This window comes from Siphateles boraxobius, unplaced genomic scaffold, assembly GCF_051911475.1.
Source record: "Siphateles boraxobius isolate OS27281-9 unplaced genomic scaffold, OSU_SipBor_1 55, whole genome shotgun sequence".
Classification (NCBI taxonomy): Eukaryota; Metazoa; Chordata; class Actinopteri; order Cypriniformes; family Leuciscidae; genus Siphateles; species Siphateles boraxobius.
The window spans coordinates 1,933,046-1,945,969 of NW_027509181.1; the positions used below are offsets into that span (position 1 = coordinate 1,933,046).

Consider the following 12,924-nt stretch of genomic DNA (forward strand, 5'->3'; position numbering starts at 1 on the left):
AGATTGATATCCAGTTGTGTCCAGAAATATGGACGAAGAGTGGCTGCAAAATGAGGAAATATGTCAAATATGTTCTCCCATATTCGCGAACACCTTCCCTCCCTGCAGATAAAGTTCCATTTATAACTTAAGTCCATATTATTTACGTGTTGCTGAGGGAATTTACAATATAACGCAGATGTCACGTAAAATGCGCGATTTGATAGATGGATGAATAAATCTAAAATATAGCTGTGCAATAAATAAAATCGCTATATGAGTGTGTCTATTAAACAGCGCAAAAAACTGTAAATCTATATTCTGCTTGTTCAGCGTGTCTGTGTGAATGAGCAGCACCGTTTCACCTAGTATATACTCAAGTATATGTGACGCTCATGGTGTTTAAAGCGTCTGCTGTCTCACTCACTATATAAGGACGTGAACACATGAACATATCCAGAGCTGCTCTGAGAGAACTAAATGAGCATTTCATAATTTTGTTGAAAATAATCATTGTCAAATACACTCTGACTGAAACTCATAGGATTTTAGTACAACCTGTCAAAATAAAAATTATCTTAAATAATAATTAATAAATTAAGAATTTTTTTAATTCAATTGATCAAACATGTTTGTTCAAATGGGAGATCTGCAGCTTTATTTTTTCTTTCTTATTTTTTCAAAAGGTAGATTAAAAAAGTTTGTTTTAATAAACCATATGTTCAACCAAAAAACCCTATCAGTTTTCATTAATTTAAGGTTCATTGCAGCTGATAATAATAATCATTGTTTAATACCGTAAACCGTGAAACCGTGATATTTTCTGAGACTATTATCATACCGTGAAAATCTCATACCGTTACAACCCTACCTCAAACTTCTAGAGGAAGGAGGTATTTTGACAAATGATGGCAGAGTTGTAAAAGGAACTTTAGTTGCCATTTCAGGAGACAACCTGGGATCACATTGCATTGGGGGATTTGTCGAAAACTTTAGTCGGGCAACCCATTTCTGCCGCTACTGTGAGATCGACAGAAATGCATTCATGAAGGAACCATACACGTGTGGGACTTCAAGAACTGCACAATCCTATCAAAGTCATTTGCAGGGTTTAGACACCAGTGCTACTGCCACAGTATGCGGCATCAAGATGGACTCTCCTTTTAACCATCTTAATTATTTTCATGTTTGCCAGCCAGGGCTCCCGCCATGTCTGGGGCATGACTTGTTTGAGGGTATTGTGTCTTATGACCTTGCCTTGTTTGCTGGTCACTTGGTTCAGGAGAAGCACTTTACCTACTTACAATTGAACAGATGTAAAAATCAATTCAAATATCAAGGAAATGATGCCAGCAGCAAACCAGCAGACATGTCTCCTGGTAGTGAACGATTAAGTGGACATGCAGTTCAAAATTGGTGCTTTCTTCGGTTGCTACCTCTTTTTGTGGGTGACAGAATTAAAGATCATTCTGAAAATGAAGTATGGCAACTCATTCTGCAGCTGAGAGAGATTGTGGAGCTTATTTGTGCACCAGCCATTACAGCAGGCCAAGTGGCATATCTTAAAGTCCTTATTGAAGAATATATCTTCAGTCATCAAAGGCTTTTCCCTGCCAGTCCGTTAAAACCCAAGCATCACTATTTGTGCCATTACCCAGAGCTGATTCTTCACTTTGGCCCACTTATACGCCTGTGGACGTTACGGTTCGAGAGCAAACACACCTTCAAGCAGTGTGCTAGGAAATTGCACAACTTTAAGAATCTTTGCAAAACTCTTGCAGAAAGACACCAACTATTGCAAGCCTACCTGAGTGCAGGCAGACTCTTTCCTTCAAATGTGCATGTTGATAAGGGTACAGAGTTTTATGTGAGTGATTACAACGACAGGATCAGGGCATCAGTAGCTGGTCAAAATTTTTGAGTCACAGTCTGCAGTAGCTTGCAATGAAGTCACAGTGAAAGGCACAGTATACCAAAAGGGGATGTGTGTTTTGCTTGAGAGTACTGATAGAGAACTTTCTGTGGGAAAGATTAATCTTATCATTGCTCTTAATGAGTCTGTGCAGTTTGTGACTCAGAAACATACTTTTGTGAAGGTGAGCGACATGGGTGTCTATTGTGAATTAGGAACAGCCCAAGAGGATTATGTTTGCATCGAGCAAAAGGATTTGCTTGACTATTATCCTCTTCCATCATACAAAGTGTTTGATATATCACTAATTGCTCTCCACCATTCTTTTCCAGAGGCAGTTTGAACTGGCACTTGACAGAGGTAGCCGGAATTGATTTGACGAGTGGAGCAAGCAGGTAGAAATGCACACACAAGATGTAAACTTATTTGGTGTTCCTTTTTAATAACATTTTTTTAAGCTATGGCACAGATTCTGCTTTACTACAAAATGTTCTGTAGTACATGTTCTCATCACAGTGATTAAAAATTGTTTTTTTTTTTTTAATTATTGTAAAACTGTTCATACTGTCGCTTGTTTAAGCTTAAAGTCATTATTTTATAATTCATCACACATTTAAAGTTTATATGCCCAGAGCTGGTGGTTTTTAAGTGTAGTAAAAAAAAATGCTAAAGGGAAAAAAGAAAATGATACCATCCCTGTCTGTATTGAATCCAATTATTTCAATAGTATATTTTGTCTAAACTGTTATTTGTTTCTTAAATATCCTAGTTCATTACATCCAGATTCAATAATTCATACATTCCTTTTGTCAATTACTTGTGACAATTTTTTGCCTACTAAATTTGTTTTTCTATATAGGTGTAAATAGTTTGATTGTATTCCCCCCAATTAGTATATAGTGGAAAGGGATAGTGTTCTTTGACATCTGTTGTGGAAATGTTGGACAACTTGTACATGTAACATTAAAGTGTGAGTAAACATAATTTGTTTGTAATCAACATGGAAAATGAACAGTGTGACTGAAAAGTGCAGTAAACTTGGAAACTTTTAGTTTGGTCAGGAATGATTGAGTTATATATAATGAGTGAGTTATATATAGTTACACTCTTTTAGGTACAGTCTGTTGCAGTAATAAAGCTCAAACATTGTGTATATAACTATAGTAATTTGACAAATGGAATTGTTTGTATGTCTGCTCAACCCTCTTTTCAGAAAATGGATGAAGTAATGATGAAAGAAGTGGTGCTGTCATTCATATCTGGTCTCTCTGAAGAAACTCTGACTTCACTGCTGTATGGGTTGCAAGAGCTTGGTGTGGAAAACTAGGAAGACCTTGCTTTGTTCAAGAAAAAGATATAGAGAAATACCTTCGACCTATTCAGTGTCGAAAGTTACTGAATGGCTTTAAAGGTAACTATATTTTTGATACTTTCCCATTGAAAAGTTGAATAATCTAAAGTTGAATAAAATAGAATAGAATAAAAATAAAGTTAAAAATATAATGCATATAATGCATAAAATTAAGTAAAAAAAAAAACATTTTTGAAGAAAGGCAGCATTACATAAGTGTAAATATAGCATGAATATAGCATCTACTCGGTCGGTCAAGTGGGTTAGAAATCTACTTGCCCAAAGTAAACAATTTCTTGCCCAAAGTTTTTTTTATTTTTTATTAGCGATTATACAACAGATAACAATAAATACTAAAGTTAATTGTCATATTTAATCTTTATGAATAATATATCTTTATAAAAGACCCTCTGTGTCAAAAATTATTAGTGGACAAAGGAAATATTAGTGGAGTATTAGTGGACAAAGGAAATATTAGTGGAGTTTTAGGGAACTGAGGATTTCACTGCTAAGTTTAAAAAAAAAAAAAATTGTCGAAGACTACATCCAGATCGGGTTCAGAGCGATAATCAAACACAGATGAAGTACTTTCTCTCTCCCTTCATGTAATAATCTGTTCTCTTATTTGTAGGACTCGCAATAGTTCAACTGGAACTGGTTCCTGTCACTCCAACCGTTGTCCCCAGCTCCTTAAACACTCCTTCCAACTTCCCATGCACTCAAGACACCATTTCGTCTCCATCCTTGCCGCTTGGCAGACCATGGCATGTAGCCTTCGAGGTCAACTGGGATAGGATGCCAGCAGCTATTTGAAAGGCACTAACAAATAAAACCAGACCATCACCAAGCGATAGAAAAGAGATGGTTAGGGCAGTGGTTGATCAGATGTTGGATCATGACCCTAACCCAAACAGAACAATGTGTCACAACATTGCTCGAAGCATTGTAAGGAGCCATCCAAAATGTTTTGCGGACGTTGCAAAAAATGGAGACACCCTTGGAGATGGTTGTCATTCTTTTCTGCAGCAAATAAAAACTAGGGTGGAACATAAAACCAGGAACAATACTCTAGCGAGACGACGCAGGGAGAGGACGCACAGTCAGGTACCAGATGAAGGCAGAGGCATGACAAGAGGCCCTGTAGATCAGTACGGCTGTGTAAGGTGGTGTCCTGTGGAAGTTCCATTTGGCGAAACTGAGGAATCATTAGATGGTATCAAAAGTCATCTCCAAAACATCTACTCAGAGGAAGGCATGAGTGGTGCTGAGAGAGCTGAACCTCTGATGGAGAAGACCTATATCATCCAGCGACGCTATCTTAATAGTGTACCTGCGCCAGCCATTGCAGTTGTTAAGGAGGAATGGCCTTTTCTCTTTTCACCAAGAGGTATTTTTTCCCTATTCCACATGGCTCATTGCATGGGTGGAGTATAGTCTCAATCATCTGAAATGTAAAATGCACATCTTTTTCAAAAACAATCCAAAGCTATAAAATTCCCTTATTTTACATGGCAGTATGTATGTAACAGACTAACGGGTTGCGACAAACACAGGTCTTTCTTCAGGGTCATTGTCCACAATATCTTTCTTTTGTTTTGTTACAATAATGAGTTAAAGGGGTCATATTATGTAAAATTCACTGTTATAAGTTGTTTGAACAGCAAAGTGAGAACAATGAGCCTATACTGGCAAAAATCCACTCGCTCGTTTTTGAGGTTATATTCTACCCATGCAACACACACAATGTACCTGAAGCATCCAAAGAGCACCTGTATATAATTACAACAAAGATTCAGCAGCACTTCTACTCCATTATCTTCAGGTATATGTTCACACTTTACTCTTCTGACCGATGTCTCCATCCTCGTGAAGTTTCGAGAGGCCCTGGAGAACAAATTCAACACCATTCTGAAGTTCTGCCAAGAAGTCAACTGTCATCAAGGGAACGGAAGATTTGTTCGAAATTGACTATAGCTACTATAGGTAAAGATTATTAACAGTTGAATCTTATTCTACTCTTATTTTTGCAGCCTTGTGCCACAGCCACTGATGTAGAAGGGACCGTGATGCTACCAAGCACCCCTCGCTTGATTGTTCAAGGTAATGTTGATGTCTTCCTCATTTTGAATGTATTCTGTCAAGTCATCCACAGATTTGTTGTGAGCAGTTTCATGTAGTAACTATTTTCCTTCAACTGATAGTTCCTACATGAAACTGCTCACAATAAGGTCTGGATTATCTTAAGTAAACCAGGTCATGATTTCTGGAAAGAGGCATTGCTGTTGAGTTTTTCAAATGTGTTTTTTTGCACTTTGAGCACCACAAACAAAGTTCCATATAGTCCCTTTATATACAAAAAAAATCTGTTAGAACACTACTCACTCTCAGGTTATATTTTTGAGTATGATGCTCATGTATTAATTTCATTTAAAGGATATAAATGTAAACAGAAAGTTGTCTCTCTCCCTGAAGTCAACATAAACGATCTGCTATCACTCCTCAATTGAACGACATGGTCTTAAAAAAGTTTAAATTGCAATTCACTTGGGTTTAAAAGAATAAAATAAAAATCTATTATGAAAAGGACAGATTTTTAATATCCAAAAGAAACTTTTAAATGATAAGGTGGTGTTGTAATTTATACTGTACACTAGGGCTTTGACTCCGAACTTCGTTATTCGAATAGAATTCGAATATTTAAAAAAATGATATTCGAACGAATATTAGGCAGACTTTAATATTCAAACCTGTTATGGGCATTATGTTTTGTAAATGTGTTTGCTTGTAAACATTGTTTTCAATTCAGTTTCCGGGGCTTTTTCACGCCTGGTGAAGTTGTGAATCACAAGCTCATTAGCAAGGCAATTATTGGTCATCTGGGGTGTATTCCAGAAAGCTGGGTTAATTTACCATCAGATTAACCCTGAACTCTGGGTTGATTAACCCATAACCTGCTTACTCGGGGTATGTCGGTTCCAAAACACCTGTGTCGAGTTAGTTTAATCAACCTACTGCTAATAACCTCGAGTTAATGCGCGCGCACGGCGAACATATAAAGGCATTTTCAATGGAACGCCGAATTCAGGAGTCACCATGGAAACTAAGGCTGAAAAGTTGCGTGCCGCCTACTTCTCCGAAGTAGAGTTAGAAGTTTTAATGTTGGCTTATGAGGAGTTCAAGCCCATTATAATGAAAAAAAGCAATACAGCTGCATATGCGAGGGAAAGACAATTGGCTTGGCAAAAAATAACTGACAGAGTAAATGCGTAAGTTTTTTTTTATTACATTTTAAATATGCTTGCCTTTCTTTTGTTAATTTGCAAAGTTGAACAATTGTCTTTTTGAGCATGTGGCATGACTCGACAAGCATTTACTTTTCTCTACATCAGTTTCTTAAGAATACAGTGCAATGTATATTGACAAGAAATATTTAGGCCTCTTGTTTTATAAGGTGTAATCCTTCTGGAGCCAAAAGAACTCTTTCCCAAGTCAAAATGAAACACAAAAACATTCTCCAAACAGGTAATATTTTATTTTAACTGTTGTAAGATCAATGTCTTAAGTTACTTTTACAGTATTCTTCCTATATAGCTAATAGAAAGAAGGCTGAGGCCCGTCTAACTGGCGGGGGTCCACCTCCACCTCCTCTCACCCCATCTGAGGAGTTGGCTCTTTCCCTTAATAAAGGTCGCCCTGTGGTCGATGGTATTCCAGAGGGCACTTCGTCAGACTTAGCTACGTCCCACAACAACTCAAGTGACTTGGTACAATGTAGGTATACCATATTAGTACTTATGATTATTTAGTCATACGTTTGGACAAAACGATCATTAACTCTTGTCATTAGGAAGAAGGCTAAATGCTTCCCAAATGCAGTCATTGTTTCACTTGTGCATTATGCATACATGTTCTATTTTACAGCATATGCTGTATACAGTAATCTGTTTTTTTTATTCTTGCATGTTCCTAATGCCTTTATTCAGTGTCTGTCATACTTTAGTAATTTATACATTGAGTATCTTTATTTTTTCTTGCAGTTGCTGATGGACGCATTGTATTATTGGATCCTCCCGAAACCACACTTGTCTGTCACAATTGTTAGTGATGCATTTTAAGAAACAGTTGCTTTTAGATCTTTCACTTTCTCTGCCAGACAAAGTAACCTTGCATATTTCCACTCTAGGATGATGATGATGAAGAGACCACATCTGCTGTGACAGAATTAGAAAGTGCTGGGAGACCCACAGAGGTATGATGCATATACTGGACAATGCATAGCTTTTTAGATGGAGTGAAACATGTGTAATTTGTCCTGTGACAGAATCTAGCTGGGGATGTATATGCAGATGATGGTCCATCTACCTCTACACATAATCTTAGCAGTGTAAGAACTTGTCCCTGGTTGTCCTTATTTACATAATGTTACTATGTGGCAGATTTTCTTCTTTAACCATCTTATTTACTTTGCCTTCCTAGTTGTTTGCAAAGGAGCTGTATAAGGTCCATCTATTAAGGCAAATTAAAAAAACTGACATGGACATGGACCTTATACAGCTTCAGATAGAGGAGAAAAGGCTGGCCATTAAAAAGGACAAACTTGAAATAGAACTACTGGAGCATCGCCTTAAGGTGAGAATCATATGTGAACATGAATATGTTATTTCTTTTTGTGTGTGTATAAAGCAATAAATACAAATCTGTCATGTCTCTTTTATTTCAGGATATAAAGAAATAGAACACATTAAATAAAGTGATTTTGACAAATCATGTCTCTAAGCCTTCTGCCATCCGTGTGGTCTGCCAGATTCATTGGGTGTTGTTCTAGGTCATCTTCATCAGGACAGGGGGGATGCCTCTCTCCTCTTATTGTGGCAATGTTGTGAAGTACCACACAAGCAACTGTGATGTCACATGCCCTATTTGGATTGACCCTGAGCCCACGCAGACACTGAAACCTCGCCTTCAGAATGCCTATGGTCATCTCCACCTTGGCCCGTGTTCTGCTGTGAGACCGGTTGAAGCGTGTCTGTGGTCCGGGCTCAGGATCCGGGTAGGGTGTCGTCATATAGGGGAGGCAAGGGTATCCTCTGTCCCCCAGCAAGTAACCATAGAACTGTCCTGTAATGTTAGAGGTGTTTTGTAAATGTAATAAAGACCGCAAGCATTTGTCTAACAAAACGTACCCTGTTGAAATTTGTTGCACAGAGATGACTCTCTAAATATTCCAGGCCATTTTGCCTCAACATTAGTGATGAGGTGAGTTGCATCACATATTACCTGTGGAGAACAATAAGTTTATTAGGGCTATTTGTAACACCAATATTAAGGAGCCCAAATATAGCTACCTGTACGTTGATGCTATGCACAGACTTCCTATTAACATAGTCTCCCTCATTGATAGATGGAGCTTTAATAGGAATGTGGGTGCCATCAATGCACCCAATCACGTTTGGGAACCCTGAAATTAAGATTAATTACAAATTTAAGAAGTCTGTTTAGCCTTTATGTGTGTGCAGTCAAAATAAACCTATTAAGAAATGTAATTTAATTGAAGTTGATGACAGAATTTCTGAAAGCAAACCTGCAACCCTGTAGAATTCTTCTTTAATAAAGCGCACAGGTTTATGGCCAGGGAACTGTACAAAAGTGTGTAGAAACCGTTTCAGTGCCAAGCATACTGTATGAACGGCTCTACACACGGTTGCCTTTCCCACATGCTCTGCATCGCCCACATTGTAGAGAAACCCCCCCCCCCCCCCCCCCCGTAGCGAAAAAGCGCAGAGCAATACAAAGAATTTGTTCGGCGCTAGGCGCTGACCCGCGGATTGTCACGTTTGAGATGTGTGGTTTTAGTAGGTTTGTTAAATAAATTAACGACTCCCTAGAAAAACGATAGCGCTCCTGCAAATATTCGTTAGGATAAGAAAATACATCGATACGTGGTCTTATCACCCTCTCACGGCGGAAAAACCCTCGTATAATCTGTGCCTCTACGTCCACAGGATCCTCATCAAAAGGGCACGCCATGCTCGGAAACCTCTCTGAAACAAACTAACCCTGCAACATAACCTGCCCCGGAGCAGGTTATCCTCAGAGAGTCAGTTGCAATGGTTACTTACATAACCCGAAAGTTACCTCCGTTTTTGGAACCGAAAGCAGAGGTTATCCGCTTACTTACTCCTAAACTTACCTTTTAAGTCACATAACCTGCTTTCTGGAATACACCCCTGGGCTCCTGTAGGTGACGTTAGTGTCCTGGTTAGCGCAGCGCCTATTTTGTATATCAAAACAATGGTCGCGCCAACGCCTACAACAACAACTCCTGACGAGGAGTTCGAAATCTACACTCCTGACACTTTGAAAAGCAACGTGTGGCGCTACTTACATTTTACCAGGTATTCGTTCACTGTTAACATCGTTCTGTGAACGGTAAGCCCCGGCTTCTTTAATTGTTTTGACATCGATGAGCTAACGTTAGACCGCTGAACATTTAGTCTTCATGAAAACAAACAGCGGTGCGTAATGGAGTGGATCAGAGCAGCATCAAGAATATCAAATACATTGCCGAGAATCTCTCTTTGCATCTGAAGTTTATTGGCAATAATAATGACAGGTTTGCGAAAAGTGTAGAACTCGGTGACGGACCTGGTGAGCTCGTGCAAAACACCTCTTCAGCACAGGAACTCATTAAAACGCATCTGATTGGCCGATGCGTTCAACAGACATGTCTGTGATTGGCTACAATGCTCAACGCTGCAAAAGCACGTTGCAAGTACCTTTAATGCAGAGGTAAAAATATAAATAAAACTGTAATAGCCTATGCACTTTTCATGACTAGGTAAGTTGATCGCGGCAACTGTAATCTTATTCACATTTATTTTTCTGATTAATTGTTTTGCTCTATGAGAAAGACAAGGTAACAAAATATTCGGGGCTTTACTTAAAACATTCGGGGCTTAAGCCCCCTTAGCCCAGCCCTAGCGTCGCGGCATTTAATGGTCAAAATATTAATAATTAATATTCAAATATATTTGAATATTAATAAACAAACGAACTTCGAATATGATTTTTGGGCAAAAGTCAAAGCCCTACTGCACACCTGCAACTTTATTTACTTATTTACTGTTCAACATTTGTAATGTATTGACATTTTCTTTTAAAGAAATGTAACACACAGTAGTTAGAATATGCCACAACTCTTTTTACTCTAATTAAAAAAAGAAAAATGTTTCCTTTACCGAACAGTTGTCCATGATGAGTGTATCTGGTTTTGTTTCAGGTGACATAATGAAACCAAGGGCATGGATGCTGTCGTTGGAGGGTCACATGGTCATGGGACCTCACCTTGACTTTACAACTGGTCTGGCTGCTATTTTTTCCAGCTACTACAATTTTAAATTGAAGTATGCTGAAGATGCTGCTTGTACTCTGGAAATTATCCAAAGGTAATATCTACATTAATATTGTACTTGAAGGCTTGCTTTTTATTTGGTGGGTTAAACAAGGAATGTTTGCATGTATTGTGTTTTGCAATCCGCTCAGGACCACAGCAGCCAAACGGTGTGTTAATGCTTTGCCTGGGTAAATCACACACCTCTACTTTGTTGAAGGTCTATTCTTGACTGTGTTTGTGACGGAAATGTTTTTCAGTTCAGTTCCATGAATTTTTTTTTTTTTACTGAATTACAGTAATGTCACCTTGTTAAAACTGAGCTAACTTTAGTTTGACTCTGTACTGCAACAGCAGTGACCCACTGAAGGTGGTGACTAGGAACTGACACCTTTTTGCATCCCACTTGAATTAAACTAACAGCTTTCTTCTGTCTTTTTGTTTATAGGTGCTTCTTGGGCATAAACCCAGAGACGGGCACAAAATCTAAGAGGCAGAGAGGTCACATGAACCAGCAAGTCTGCACTCTGATTAGGAAGCTCATTGACTTCGAATGGATGTCAATCTAATGTAAGCTGTGTTACAACTTCGACGAACGAAACACTGTATCTGTGTGAAAGGAACACGCTGACTTTTTGTGACTTTATCTTATTCACCGTATCCCCCAGAGTTAGATAAGCCCATACATACCCTTTTCATCTCCGTGCGTGCCTTAACTCTGCTGACGCACCCACTGCTAGCGTAGCTTAGCACAAAGACTGGAAGTAGATGGCTCCAGCTAGCATACTGCTCCCAATTAGTGACAAAATAACGCCAACAATTTTTGCTTAACCTCAATCATGTTACTTTCAGTCCTGTTACTCATGTGAAAAATAATAGGACTGGGTAAAAGTAACATGAGTGATTAGAGTCCTCTGGTTTGTTGATTTAATATTGATTGATATAGTACTATTCACATGATTTTTTTTAATAGTTGAAATTACTTAAATTGGAGACATTTGAGGATTAGTGTTACAATGCGAGGACCATACTTACAGGGAACCAGTCCACCACAGAGTAACTTAAACTTTTTGTCTTTCTTATCTTTTGTATATAGCGGATGGAGCCCACACTATGCAGGTGCCAGCTGCAAGGGAAGGAGCGAGACACCTGCAACCCTCTCTATTCCCACCTTTTTTGGTTTTTCTTCCCTGTCTCTCCCCCACTCTCTTCTCTGTCTCCTTCTTTCTCGTTTGACACACATTCCTGTTACCCAGTGTGAATTCCTGTTACCCAGTGTTTTATTCCTGTAATTAAATTGTATTTTACTTCTAAAAAAATAAAAGTTAAATCACTGTTTTTATCAGTTTTGTTTGCTCCATCATTTATGCTAAATCACAGTAATAGATAGACTTTCACAGTTATGTACAGTAATCTACAGCTGCTTACTGCTAAATTACAGTAATAGATAGACACCAACTGTAATTTCACAGTTAAATACATTAATTCTACAGCAGCTTACTGCTAAATCACAGTAATGCGACGGCATAATTACTGTGAAGTCACTGTATACAACTGTCATTTCACAATTTACTGTAAAAATGATACAGTAACTTACTGTGAAAGTCATGCAACTGGTAACCTGCAATTTATTGTAAATTTACAGTCAAATAATTAACAGAATGTGACAATTGCCAAAGATCTAGTCTTTGAGATTCTCTGAAGCAAACAAATAATAAAAAAAAGTGTTCATAAAGTAAAGATATGTAAAAAAACAAACTAAAAAAACAATATAGATTTCTAGCTTCTCTCCTGCATTATTTCACCCACCCAAATATACATCAATAATTTTTTGAGCTTCAAAATGAGCTTGATGACTTTCTCAGAGAGAATCTGAGATGTCTCATTCCTGGCTGTGTCCCAGCTGTGGGAAACACTCTATCAGACAGTGTTGAGGAGGGAGAGGGAGATGATGAAGAGCTGTAAGAGAAGAGGAAGATGTTTTTTGAGCATCAAATCATTTCTCACGAATATAAAGAAAATAATTTCTTAGGATAACAGAATTTATGCTTTAGGTTTCCTTTTTCATTTAATATTGCTCATATAGCGCCACTTACATTTGGATGTCAAAGCCTTCTTAAAATAAATTAAATGAATAAAAATGTAAATTTGAGATGATAAAAAGGAAGAAAACAGATGTATGGTGATATAGGTCAAACAATATTGTGGGGGAAAATGGATATGAAGTTATTCAATAAGCTTCCTCAGTTCACCTGTTTCTCTTCTCTGACAGCAGCTTTCTTCAGAAATGTT

General features: G+C 38.0%; 1 pseudogene across 1 annotated transcript; it reads left to right on the forward strand.

The window, feature by feature from the left end:
- Nucleotides 1-3,107: 3,107 nt before the first annotated feature.
- On the forward strand, nucleotides 3,108-11,955 carry LOC143714517 (uncharacterized; annotated as a pseudogene). The gene is made up of 7 exons (XR_013195523.1): nucleotides 3,108-3,302; nucleotides 3,874-4,629; nucleotides 5,065-5,168; nucleotides 5,273-5,342; nucleotides 10,522-10,687; nucleotides 11,081-11,202; nucleotides 11,729-11,955. The product of XR_013195523.1 is annotated as an uncharacterized LOC143714517 (transcript).
- The last annotated feature ends 969 nt before the right edge of the window (nucleotides 11,956-12,924 follow it).